A 15,715-nucleotide genomic window follows, 5' to 3' on the forward strand; every position below is an offset into this window, starting at 1 on the left:
AACTTTATTATTCACTTTCCATTCAATTTCTATTTTTTTTAAAAAGGCAGCTATATCAGTTCGATTCGATCGGTTATCCTAATCGGTCGTGTGTTTCGATTAGTGTTCAGTGCGCTCTCTTATCTAATCTTTAGGCAATATTACTTCGATAATAATGTCTTGTGGCAAGTGCAATACTGTTATTTCCCCAGCTAAATCGGTTGTGTGTATTACATGTGATAAAAATTATCATCCGGTATGCACTAAACTCAAAACACTGACAAATTACAAAATCAATAAAGATTTCTGGAATTGTGATCTTTGCTTGAGTAAGTTGAAAAATATTTCTACTCGTAATAAAAAAAACTGATATTTCATATGTGGATGAATCCGATTTAAATTATGATCTTGACTCAGTAAAAACTGACTTTAGAAATGTGTTACAAAAGATTGAAGCACTTTCAAAAAATATGGTTACTATTGAAACATCAATTAAAATTTGTTCTGATTCTATTGATGATTTTAGTTCAAAACTAGAATCGGCTGTTCAAAAAATATCGGTCATGGAAAATAAAATTGAATTTTATGAACAAAAATGTAATAAACTTGAGAAAGAAGTAAATTTTCTCAAAGGCAATATTTGTAATGCTGAACAAGCTTCTATGATCAATAATATTGAAATTTCTGGAGTTCCTAAAACTGCAAATGAAAATGTGTCAGAAATTGTAAAAAAAATAGCTAACGTTTTAAACTATGAAATTATACCTAGCGATATTTTACATTCATTTAGAGGAAAATCATATAAAAACAAAGATGGAAATATTTTTGTGCAGTTTTGCTCAAAAACCGTTAAAGATTCATTATTAAATAATATTAAACTTCGTCATAAAAATAAAAACCCAGTAACCGCAAAGCACCTCCATTCAAGTTTTGATGATTCGAATATTTACATAAATGATCAATTAACTCATTACAACAAAAAGCTATTATGGACTGCTAAGGAAGTAGCAAAAAACTACAACTTCAAATACACTTGGGCGAACTCGGGAGGAATATTCATCAGAAAACAAATTGATGGACAAGCGTTCAAAATTTCAAATTTAGAGATTCTACAAAAAATGGACGAAGAACAAAAGGTAAAAGTTCTTTGGGAAAATATTGATTAATAAGTACCTATATTTTTATAACATGTATTAGTATTTTTTTGTTTATCCATGGTTAATAATTTAGATTTTAATTTTTTAGACACTAAGTCCAATTTAGAATATAGTACATACAATATAAATAATTTAAATGATATTCATAATAAAACTAATGAATTTTCTTTACTGTGCATGAACATACGTAGTATTTGTAAACATTTTGATGAATTTATTATATTCTTGAATGATTGTGAAGTTATCTTCGATGTTATTTGTTTGGTTGAAACTTGGCTAGAAGATAATTCTTTAGAGTTTGAAATAGAAGGGTACATAAATTATAACTACTATAGGAAATTAAATAAATCTGATGGTATCTCTATTTATATTAGAAAAACAATAAATGTAAAAACTATTAATTACGGTGTAATTGATCATTGTAGCTCTATAAACTTTAACTTATTAAAAAATAATTCTATATTCAATATAATATGTGTATATCGTTCACCAAGTCTGTCACAAAATCTTTTTATCGATAGTTTAGAAAATTACTTAAACAATTTTACTGCAAAAGACACAGTTATATTTTGTGGAGACGTAAATATTAATTTACAGCTAGATACCGTTGACACTGTTAATTATCTTAATGTCTTATCTACTTTTGGTTTTAAATCATGCATTAATAATACTACTAGATACAACTTATTAAATAGCTCGTCATCTTGCATTGACCATATTTTTTATAAAGATTGTCTTGGTCTTGATAATGTTAAGGGATATGTATGTAAAAATACTATTACTGACCATTATACTGTAATTTTCACTTTAAAAAAAACTAAAAATGGAAACATAAACGTTAGTGAAATTGCTGTAAATAAAAAAATCGAACGTATAAATTTTGATCTACTTAAAAAATTATGTAAAGAAGAAACATGGTATGATGTTGTTAATACAAGTGATATCAATAATGCAATAAATTCGTTCTTTTATAAAATAAATAATGCAATTAATTTGTCCATTACTACTAAACAATTTCGCCAACCTGAATTTAAATATAAAATTAAAAAATGGGTCACTACAGGCATAATTGTATCGATGCGGCACAGAGATAAAATGTTTAATAAAATTAAACAACAACCTTTCAATACTAAACTCAAATCTAGCTACAAAATATATAGAAACTTACTAACAAAAATTATTAAATCTGCTAAAGATTTATTTTTTTCTAAGGAAATAATTATAGCACAAGGAAATACACAAAAGGTATGGATTTTAATTAAGGAATCAATAAATAATAAAGATAATAAAAAAACTATAACTAATGTTGCATCGTTAATTGATGAACATAATCATAATAATATTATTCATGAAAGCAAAGATATTGCCAATAAATTCAATAATTTTTTTACAAATATAGGTGAAAATATTGCCAAAAAAATTAATTTACTTTCGACATCAAATATCACTATAAACAATTCTAATTACAAAACTAATATAAACTCTGTTTTCCTTAGGCCTATCTCTAAAGATAAAATTAAAAATTATATCCTCAATAGTAAAGAGCACAACTCTTTTTATATATATGGTCTAACAAACTTTGTTTTGAAGCATATTATCGATGACATTATTACACCTTTAGAATATATTTTTAATTTGTCATTAACTTCTGGAATTTTCCCAAATGCACTTAAGGAAACTATTATAATTCCACTCTTTAAACAGGGAAATAAAAATATGTGTACAAACTATCGCCCAATATCTCTTACTTACACTTTAGCTAAAGTGCTTGAAAAATGTATAAAATCAAGGTTATATGAGTTTCTTGAAGCGTCACAAATTTTCACTGAAAACCAATTTGGCTTCAGAAAAAATAAAGGTACATCTAAAGCGTTACAACATATTATTAGCAAAATCCATAAAAAGCTTGATGAGGGTGATTTTGTAATTGGAATCTTTCTTGATGTAAAAAAAGCTTTTGATTCTGTAGATCATAATTTATTATTAAAAAAACTAGAAAATTATGGAATTCGTGGTGTTGCAAACAATCTCATCAAAAGCTTTTTAACAAATCGTAACCAAAGGGTTAAAATAAATAATACATTTAGCAACTATAACATTTTAAATTACGGAGTTCCACAAGGAACCGTGCTGGGACCTCTACTATTCATTGTTTATATTAATGATCTTCTAGATTTAAATTGTGATGGATTGATTACGTGTTTTGCTGATGATACCACTATATTAATCAATGATAAAAATAAAGACGCTCTAGTTTCTAAAGCGACACAAATTATGTCCGATGTTAATAAATGGTTTAGTTTAAATTCTCTTGAAATAAACTATGAAAAAACTTGTTGCATTTCTTTCGCGATTTCAAAAAAAAGCTCTCAAATGTTAGACGGTATAAAAATACACCTTTTAAATTGTTTTAAAGTGAAATCTCCAAATAATGATAACTTTAGTTGTAATTGTACTAATATTAAATCTGTTGACTCAATTAAATACCTAGGTGTAACTCTTGATAAGTACTTAAAATGGGATACTCATATTGGTATTACTGTAAAAAAAATTAGAAGTCTTTTCTATAAATTCAAGTCTCTAAAGAATATCTTATTGCCAGTTACCATGCGAATGGTTTTTTGTGCACTTGCTCAATCTATTTTTAGTTATGGGATTTCAGCTTGGGGAGGAGCTTATATTACACATCTTAAAAAACTTACATCGACAATAAATTCGCTACTTAGAATTTCCTTTAAATTACCCTTTCGCACAAATACTGATATTATATATAAAACTTATAACTTACTCAACCTTAAACAACTATATATTAAAGAAGTTTTATGCAATTTATACTTATATAATCATAAAGAGTTTAATTTTAAACACAATTATGATACTCGCCAAATTATAAACAATACTTTTCAAATGTTCAAATGTAATAGTGAATTCGGTAAAAGAAACCCATATTATATTAGTTTATATTATTGTAATTATCTTTGTATCAATATTAACAGTTTTGATAATTTTACCCTTTATAAAAAGTATGTTATCTATAAAGTATCAATATCACAATTTGAATAGAAACTAATAAAATTAGTTTTAGTTACTTTTATATTAACACTTTAACAATTTGTCTTTTAATACACTACTTTATATCACTATGTTATTATTTATCTTTATCTTTATTTTTTGTTTTTTATGCTTGAATGTATTTAAATCAGTAAATAGTATTGTTAAGGATAATTCATAAACTTAAGAAGCATGAACTCTTGTCTCCCCACAAGCTACGGCTTTTGGAGACAAATTTTTTCACATTATATATATTATGTTTTTAAATTGTAATTTTTTGAAATAACAATAAACTAAACATTATTATTATTATTATTAATTATCTGACGTGTGACGTTGGTCAAAATATTCACAACCAAGACAAACGGAACACATTTTACCGTCACCATCAATAAAATGAGCTGTGACTGCAATATAGCTCCTATTATTTATACAAGTCCATCCATCTGTTGTTAATGATACTGCAAGTGCAGTTTCAACTTTTTTTTTTAAATCTTCTAATGTGGAATTGTATAATCTTGGAACTAGATTTTTAGATACTGTCTGGCGACAAGGAAGCTCGTATCAAGGGTTCAACATTTTTACAAATTTTCTAAATTCCTTATCGTCCACTATAAAAACGCATAGTATCTAGATCATAAAACAAGAAAAAAATTGAAATAGTGGAATTAAAATGTAGGTATTAAGCTTATATAATCTTATTTATACTAGTAAAAAACTTTCAGAAAATGCGTACGTGTATAAATATATAGATTTTAAATGTATTTAAGAGTATTTACAATTGTTAAAGCCAGTAAACATCTAATTGAATTATTTTAGTTATATGTAATTCAAAATATAATATTAAACTAAAATATAATTATTAATTTTCTTTTTGTTTCTAGACAAATTATATTAATAATTTTAATATAACTAAAAATAAAAATATGTAGTTACCCTTTAACAATCATTTTTGTAACCTGCTCATCAATTTGTTTTGATCTACTGACTGCCATAGGTTTCTTATTTTGCATAAAATGCATAATGCTACTTTGTGTTTGAGTAGGTTGGCTTGATTTAACACTGCTAGTACCAGGAACAATCATTATTTCTACTGGTGGACCTGCTGAGTTATTCATTTAAAATGACATAAAGGGTTTTAATAATAGTAAATTTAAAATTAATAAAAAAAAAATAATAGTACAAAACGATTTATTAAAAAATACCATGATCTGCAGGATCATCTACATGACTTTCATCACTAGTCACTACTGCTTTTGATATTATTACAGCGGGATGTACAGTTTTTAAGTGGCGTCTCAAATTGCCAAAAGATCCACCAGCAACACTGTACTTGTTACTGCAATACCCACATTTGGCTTTACTATCTTCCAATTCAGTAAAGTGATTCCATATATCACTCCTTTTACGTGGGGCCATTATTAACAATTTATAAAATGTACTTTTAAATGAGATGTTTTTAATTAAACTATTTAAATTTGTAAAATTCACTACGCTCAGTAAAATAAACACTGTTCACTGTTAAATGCAAATGCAGATACTGTAATAATTATTAGTATATTAATGCATACAGTCATAAAAAATACTATAGTTATACAGGGTATGGTTTCAAATTTGTGCAAGATTTTACATGTCTGCACTTGTCATTTTACAATATTATTACCACTCATATTATTGTTTGAAAATGTTATAATACCAATCTTATTATATAAGATTAGGTAGGTATCATCATCGTTTGGAGAAACATATTTGTTTTAATCTCTTTACTTATATAAAATTAAAATTTAATAGAATACAAATTTGGTCGTCTTCAAAATGTTGCCACTTCTCACATAATTAATGAACTTAGGGATTAGGAATGTAATTTTAATTAAATAATAAAAGTAATAACAACACAATAGCATAACATTTGAAGTATTTATTGAATGTAACTAACAAGAGACAAACATATAATGTGCTAAACAAAAGTATTAAAAATTATATATTTAAAAAAACCTTTTAAGATTCCTTTTCGCCATTTCTTCTTGTATTATTCTTGTTATTATTAATTCTTCTTTCTTTTATTACTAACTATTGTAATTAATTATTGTATTAGTAGCATTGATTAAATATACATAGATAGACCAAGTCAATGGACAATATGGGAATATGAATATTAGTAGCGTAAGAATGTCAATAGATAGCGGGTACAGTAATTGACCACCAAATAATTATATAAATCAAGTAGACAATGAAAACATATAATATCTATATTATGGTGGTGAGGGGTACGCCGGGAAAAGACCGCACACCCGCATATTAAATCGCGATAAGAAGTTTCAATTCCACGAATATAAATTGATATTGAATATTATTATTATTATTATTATTATTCTGGGACGAGGTGGCCGAGCGGTCTAACTTATATCATTGATTAAATATACTATAAAAAAAATATGCAAATATATTTTGAAAATTTTATGCATTTCTAAGTACAAAATATTTTGAAAGTTTACATGATTTTGACACACTTACCGTATCTTAACTCCTTTATAAACAAAAGCCGTGCCTATATTATATCTTAAAATTTAAGAGTGCCACTTATGTGGGGTCTAGTATTAAATTTTCAGTCCTTAGATATTCAAGCTGATAAAAATAAATAATCCTTCGTTATTAAAATCATGTATGATACAAACTGTACGATAGTTACAAAAGAAAATAAGGAAAGAATAAACAGTAAATACAAACCAATTTAATGATTATAATATATTTTTATTTTTATAAAATGCATTCCAACAATAATACATATTTAAGTTATTACTTATTTCTTAAAATACTTAATTTATTTTGGTTTTTTTCAACTCTGGTGCTTTTAATATTTCTGGATTTCCAATTAAAATCTCTGAGGAGCTTACAATTAATAAAATTAATAATTATATAATTAAAATGGTCATTGCATAATTCATTAAACTTACAGATATATGACAAATCACTTTTTATTTTATCAAAAAGAAATTGACGTATGAATTTTTGTGAGGCATTATTTCAACGGTTTTTTTAATTATTTGCTGTGCTAAAGTTATAAATTGAGTAAAGCTATGTGTTGGTCTTTTTAAAAATATATCAGATGTTTTAGAGTCATAGTTTCTACAAAAAATAAGAAATTCTTGTTCATTAAATTGATTTTCTTCATCAGATTTTATCATTACATTTAAACAATTGTCACATTTAAATTTTTTAAAACATTTGTGTCCCAAGTAACCTGCAAAATAACTGTTTGAGCAATTTTCAAGTGTTACTTTAGCTTCATACTCTTCTAACGTTGAAACATCAATTGTAGATATGGATGAAAACGCATGAGTAGTGGAAATGGAACTATCGGATTCTTCACCTGAATAATTTTCAGTTGACTTATCATCTTTGCTAAACAAATTTATGTCATCATCCGGTTCACAATTTGACAGCATAGTTGGCTGCATTAAATTTGACTTCACATGCATACGGAATGTTGTTCGGAACGTTCTTGCAGTAGGATTACTGGAACAAAATTAAAAAAATTAAAACAAATAATATATTTGTATGCTAACATCTTTAATGTTAAGATATTAAACTTATAGCTACCGATTATATCCTCCTCTTTGTCGAAAAACTGCAAACATGTTTTCAATTACATCAGAGTCAAGTCTTCGTGTAAGTAAATAGTTATAGCCAATATCAGCTTGTTCTTTATATAACATAATTATCGCATTAAGTGTCCACACCATCCCATCAAAACAAACTGGTCTGGTATCTCTAAGCGGTTTATTTGGATCTGTAGATATTTTTTCTAGTGATTCAAACCAACTTTTAGCTTCAAGTAAAAATTCAAGTTGGCCTGGATTTTTATCAGATAAAGCACATTTGAAAGGATTTGAATTATAAAGTGAATTACTATTCAGACAATCCAGTAAATTATTAAACTTTTTAATCATTTCAGCAGTTTGAGGAGCTGTTCTAGATTGTAGTTGTTGAGTCATAACAGATATAACAGTATTAATTTATATACTAATAATAATAATGATGATGAGGATTATTACACCACCCGTGGACAGTAGACTAAGTTCTAAATCTACGATAGTATTCTAGTAATCTTGTTGGTGGACACTGGAATACTGAAAGTATATTATCAAAATGATCGAAAATTTATGGGTCATGAGGCTTTGGACGGTTTGGAGTTCTAATGACCCATACATTTTCGATCATTTTGGATGAAAGTACCGATATAGAATTATATAGAATTTCAACAATTTTTAAATATTGAACCGCACAAACTTCTACATCCAGCACAGACTATATGGCAATCATTGCACTCGGTTGTAAAGTGAATCCATTCTCAATACCAAGCTTTAAAGTTATACTTCACATCTGTAGCGTTAAATGATTGGTTAGATAATGCGGAAATTAATCTGGATGGATTAACCAATCCATTTAACCTTACTATATTTTGAATTTCTTGATTTTGTCTTCCCGTTTTTCATCGATTTAAACATTGAAATACAGTCAACAACCGTAAAAATACATGTGTATGATAAAATTGGTTCATTATACAAGAAAAAGATTATATTTGTAACAAAGAGGTTAATGATATTCAATATAGAAACCCAGAATTCTTTTTAGAGTTAAAAGAAATATATTTAGGTGGTAAGGTTATGAGTTCAATAACCAACATGTTGAAAAGAAATTAACATATGTGATGATATAGGACTTAATAATTTCTATGCTAAAATTCCTATTGCTATGGTCAGTGTTGTTAACCATACTAAGTATATTATATCGCCTAGAAAGTCATTTATTAAATGATTGGAATGATTGAATGGTTATGGCATTTTTTCTAGGATAACCATTTTAAAATATTCTTTGGGATCTTTTAACTGTCTAGTTATGAGATAGTTTGGAATTTCTTTGGTCCAGTTTTCGTTTAGTATTTCGCTTGGATTTGAGAAGAATATATTTTGATATTTCTGTGCCTCGTGACAATATTTTATGTTGGTCCAGGACGTAGGTAATATTCTTTGTATGGTAAATTTATTTAGGTTGCTTAGTTCACATGGAAAGATTTAGGAATTAGTATTTTCTCGTTTCTTAAAAGTTCATGGTTGCAGGGCAAGGTAATATTTATTAGACCTGAGTGTGTGTAGTTTATTTTTAGTTTCTGTGTTTCAGTGTATTAATTTTTTTTTGATTTTCTTATCATTAGTGTCGGCTGGGGGTTTGTAATTGCAAAGGTGTTTACTCCAATTTGTTTAATTATTACTTCTTCATTTTCCTGTTGTTTGACACATTGAAAGTAACAGAACTTGTTTATTTGATTTAAAGGTAGATTTTTGAACTTTGCTTCTACACATCTTGGTGTTAACGTGATATCTGAAGTGAATTTAGGGATGTAGCATAAGTCTGTTTTCGGGGAGTCTGTTATCGGGGGAACCTCATAATTTTGTGATAGAAGAATCATATTTACTAATAAGTAAAGTTATTTCCAAAAAATTCCCATGGTCTAAGGAAGAATCTTCGAGTGAATAAGCAGCCTCATTTGTTTTTCCTCTATAACTTAGTCCGCGCTTTCCAATTAACTTTATCACATCAATAAGACGAAGTAATAAATTTCAATTGTTTTCAACTTTTAATTTTCTTATTGAACCAAGTCCGTGTGTTAAAAGTGAATCCACCGAGGAAAATTGCTTTTTCATCAAATGAGCATCAACATTAAAATGTAATGTGTTATTGATTCTTAATGTTCACTGACTCGCTCATAAACATGCCTCCAGACAGAAAATCCTTTAGAAAATGATCCAGTACTATCACCATAACAGAGACATATATTGCAAAATAAAGATTTTTCTTAACACAGTAAGATATCCATTTACGAAGACCTCCATCCTTACGGTTGTACAATTTTGAAGGTCTGAATGGAATGTTTGTTTTTGGTTGATGAGGATGGAATGACCAAAAGCTTGTAATATTAATACTTCTAGGTTTTATAAACATATCAGTAGTCTCTATAAAATAATAATAATTGTATACAATTATAGTTTAAAAAAGTTAACTAGAAATTACCATTATCACTATTCAGATTTTCTCTTTCATTTTCAATAGCAGTAGTGTTATATTTTTTCAAATCACTGTCACCTACAGATGATAATAGGAAAGTAGATCTACATAAATATAATTAAAAATTAGGTATATTTATTTTTTTTTTTTATTTAAATTAATATCGAAAGATTACTGGGCCTCACTGAGGAAAACTCGTGTGGAGGCCCATGGGTTATCTTAGATTACAAATAATTCTTATTATTTTAAGGTACATGTTACATTTTTAAAAAACAAATGAGGAGTTTTTCATAAATAAATCACACAAATAATTCCAGCAACAAGCAACAAGCTTAACAAGCGTTAAATTAGTATATTACATACAATTTTAAGTTTTACACACATATTCATATCGTAGCCAGTGGTTAATTTTTTTTTTGAATATGGGTAGCGGTAAATTAACCATATCATTGGGCATCAAGTTAAGTATCTGTGTTCCCAAAAAATAGTAAACTTTTCGGCAACTAGTTTTTGAGGGCCAATCTAAGGAAAATTTACTAGCTGCATACCTGGTGTTGACCACATGATTTATAGAATCCAACTGATTATGGTTTTTCAGATATATGGTGATTGTTTTTAGGTATAAGAGTTTTATATTGAGGACATTAAAGTCTTCGAATAGTTTTTCGGTTTGATATCTCCAATTATTTTTGTTAGCAACCCTGAGTATAGTGTTTTGGCATTTCTGGAGCGGTAGAAGGGCGTTGTTGTAGGCACCACCCCATCCGATTATGCCATACGATAATATTGACTCGAATAGTGTTAAGTATATAGTTCTTATGTCTTTGAAAGGCAATATTTCACGTAATTCTTTCATTATGTATATCATTTTTTTTAGTTTATTTGTGACGGATGTAATCTGGTTTATCCATTTCATATCAGAGCACATTTCTATGCCTAAATACTTACAGTTTTTAACTAACCGAGTTACAATCACAGCTTTCCAATGTATTACAGTTGGATTCGTGGATTTTTATACTGTGTATGGGTGGTAAAGTTTGTTCAGACAGTGAGTGGAGTAAGATGGTTGATTTATTGAGATTTAGAAATAAACTGTTATCGCTCAACCAATTATGGATAGATTTAAGATCGACTTCAATGTTTTCGAATACTTCATTCTAAGAACTACCAATACAGATCAGTACGGTGTCGTCTGCATAACACACTATTTTACTATTTAACTTAAGTAATTTTATATCGTTTAAATGGATGTTAAAGAGAACCGGAGATGTGTAGTACCTTGAGGTACTCCGCATTTTATAATATTTTCACTAGAAATAGTACTGTTTATTTTTACCCTCTGTTTTCTGTTTTCTAGATAGGGTTTAATGAGAGACAAGGCCGATCCAGTTATGCCTATATTCTGTGTTTTACTTAAAGGTTTATCGTGATCCACTGTATCGAAGGCTTTAGCCAGATCTAAATAAATTGTAGCACATTTTTTTCTTCATCGAGTGCGGTATAGATAAGTTTTGTGACATTAGCTATTGCTTGGTCCGTGCTTCTATGAGGTCTAAACCCGAATTGATATTCAAAAAGAAGATTATTTGATTCTAAGAAGAATATAAGTTTTTTTTTATGATTTTTTCAAATATTTTAGCTATGTTTGAGATAACTGATATCGGACGAAAGTTTTCGAGAGCTGAGATAGGACCTTTTTTATGTATGAGGGTTATTATAGCTTCTTTAAAGGCATCTGGTACTTTATTTTGTGATATGCATAGATTAAAAATATAACTTAATGGTTTACAAAATAGTACTAATAGTTTTTTGGTCTTCTTCAGCTGTTTCAATTTTTTCTTCTTCTTCTTCTTCTGTGTCATAATGTAAAATATCATTTTCATGAAGTGTTTGGGGAAGTTTTATTGGGTTTTCAAAACTAAAATATACACTACAAAACTGTAGATATTCTTTTCTAAGAATGTCAGCTGAACAAAACTTCCCATAAATACTACCAAATGCATTAAATGCATCCACAGGCAAACTAGAAGAAAGTTTTTCAACTTCTCTTAAGCGTTTTCTTTGAAAAAGTGATATGTCTTTATACAAAGGTGAAAGATTTTCATTGAAACGTTCACTTATTTGTGTTATCAAAATATCTAAAATTACAATGTACGTTTTTATTCTAAAATGATCAATAGGGTCAGTAATGTTTTCATCTGATGCTGATTCGCCGACCATTTTTTTATGCGTTTTATTCGCGTTGAAACAATAGGAGTAAAAGAATAATCATTTTGTTAAGATTGAATAAATTTAATTTTTTGATCAATCAAATTTCCAAATTTAATATTATTTCAAAGATTTTTAATTCTAGTAAGTATATTTTGTACATAGTTAACCGCAGCTAATAAGTCAATATTTTTCTTTTGAAGGAATTTACTAAGTGGACTGGTCATATCAAAAATTTTTAGAAACAACATTCCAGTCAAAACAAAACGCTCTGATAATAAATACTCCATTAAGCCATTAGCTTTTACACTGCAGACACGATGAGAGGCATTGTCACTTTTTAGACTATTCAAAGTATCAATTATAGCATCAAATGTATCAAAAGTAGTTTGTAGTCAGTGTTGGGGAAGTTACTTATTTTGGGTAATTAAATTACATTACTAATTACTAATCAAAATTGTAACTAAATTATTTTTAAGTTACTTTTTTTTCATTTTGTCAAGTTACATTACTTTTGAGTTTTAAAAGTAACTCAATTACAATAGAAGTTACTTTTTTTTTTTTTATATCACTGGAGCTTAATAACTATTTTTCCTATATGACAATACACAAACTAAATAATGACTATCAACAATATGAAATTATTAACAATTAATACTAATTTTGCTACACATTAAATATCAATCTTTATTTTTCAAATTTATTTTAAACAACAATGCGTTTTCAAAATTATTGTCACTAATTTTGGATCGCTTTTTAGTGCATATATCTCCTGCTATGTTAAACAAACGTTCAACAGAAGCACTTGAGGGTAAAGCAGTATTATATTTCAGAAAAATTAATCTCATTATTGGCATGTTTTTTAAAATAGTTAAATCACCATTAAAAGTAGTAAATAAAAAACGTTCAAGTTAAGCATTAGAATGCTCTATATCTTCATCAAAAATAATGTTATCATTGACTTCCTCAAGTTGATTTTGCTCTAAACTATTATCATTAACAGGTTTGAAATATTCTATTTCATTTTGAAGGATGTCAGTGGCTTCTTCTTTTTCAATGCTGACATACCTTTGAACTTAAATCACGTATTTCACTTTCACAGTCTAATTCCATTTTATACACAAAAATGCACTTCAAAATTATAAAATCCAGTGATTCACAAATGTCGAATTGTCGAATAATCTAAAACTTAAATCGTAATGAACTAACGAGCCATAACTAATAAGTAATAGGTATCAGAAATTCATAAGATTAGATCGTCGACGGACGACGACAGACAATAGTCACCGATTACAAGAAACGAATTTCTGGGTAATTACAATAAGCAATAAATAATAATAATAATAATTAATAATTATTATTATTTTTAGTATTATTAAATTATTTATTATTATTATTGAGTTCCAACAACACTGTTGTACAAGCAGACGTCGACGTCGTGAGCCTGCTGCGGGCGACCGCGGTGACACAACACAGAGTAAAGATAACAATTCCATTCTAAAAATAACAGTTTATCGTCAAATAGTAAATAGCTATAATAACAAAAGTATTTTAGTATCACAAGTTTAGAAAATTCTACTTATAAATTATAATAATTAGGTATATGATATATTTTAATATTTACACTCATTATCAATACCTACAGGCTACGTTCTAAAAATGTATTAATCCAAAAAAAAAGTAACGAGTAATTTAGTAAAAATTACTACAAAAAAGTAACTTAAATTATATATAAATTACTTACAATAAAATGTAATTAAATTACCATCAAATTACTTAAAAAGTAATTTCGTTACAGTAACTTGTAACTTAAGTTAAGTTACTCCCCAACACTGTTTGTAGTGCAGATGCATGTGATGACCAACGAGTCGTTTCAACTCTCTTTAATTGTAGTAACGGTTTTCCTGGATAATTTTTTTTTTGGTCACTAGAATAAAGATTAACACGGTGTTTGCTACTTCCAATACAGTCGTATAGCATTTCTAAGTTGCCAAATAAATCACGTGCCTCAATACAACAACTTACTGCATCAACAATCACTAAATTGAAGCGATGAGCCCAACACCACACATAAGTAGCACATGGATTTTGCTCTTTAATGAACGACTGAAGACCATTATATTGGCCTCGCATTGATGCAGCCCCATCAAACGATTTCCCAACTAAAAATTCCTTCCAATTTAAATTTAATTCACCACAAATTTCCTCAAACATTATAAACAAGTGTTTTCCAGTAGTAGAGATTGCCTGGCGTACTGCAATAAGACGTTCACATACTATACCAGTTTTCTTATTAATATACCTGATAACCATAGATAACTGCTCTTTCTTTGATATATCGAAGGTTAAGTCTAATGAAATACTGAAGTAATGAGCATTACACAACTCTTGCTGAATGACATTTTTAATATTTGTTGAAATGGCTTGTATCAGTTGGTTTTGACGTTGCCTCGATAAAAAGTTATGAGTCTTTCTAGTTTTGAATTTCATTAATATGCATTGCCAATGGTGGCGAATATTTAGCCAAAAGAATTGCAAGATCTTTAAAATTTCCACGTATTTCATCTTTCCAGCCTTCTTTGTGTCCTCGAAATGATAGGCAATGTCTTCCAAGGAATAATGTTATGTCAATTAAATGAAAAACAATTTCCTTGTTTTGAATAACAATCATTGCAGATTTTTCTGTTAAAGATGGTATCAATGGAAAAGCTGATTCCCTATAGATTGCTTTGAGGGATGCCATAATATGTGCTTCCGATGTTTCATGTACAACAATTCTTGCAGATGCATTTTTCCAATTAGAAAACCCTTCACGGCTCCAGTTTATTTGTTCATTTTTTCCAAAGAGAGCACAATAATGACAAAAAATTTTGTCTAATTTTTTTGAGTATGATAGCCACTTTCTCCTAGACAATTCTCCGCTAGGAGAGTTCTTCCAATACCAATTTTCATGAAAACAACGGCCATGGATATCTTTTGGAAATAATTTACTAGGAAGATCATTTGAAGATGGTTGAGAAGGTCCTTTTTTGAAAAAATAGTCAATAAGATCTGGTGTTAATACTTTTATTTGGCTAAAAGCAGCTGGATCATCCTCAAATTCAATTTCTATAAATATAATTCTGTATAAGCAATTTTTATTTTTTAACTAATTTAAATTTAATTTTTAAATTTGATCACCACATATTATTTAAATAATAAAAATAAAATAGTAATAAACAATATTTTTAAAAAATTGATAAACTTAGTTATTT

Source organism: Metopolophium dirhodum, chromosome 1 (genome assembly GCF_019925205.1).
Source record: "Metopolophium dirhodum isolate CAU chromosome 1, ASM1992520v1, whole genome shotgun sequence".
NCBI lineage: Eukaryota > Metazoa > Arthropoda > Insecta > Hemiptera > Aphididae > Metopolophium > Metopolophium dirhodum.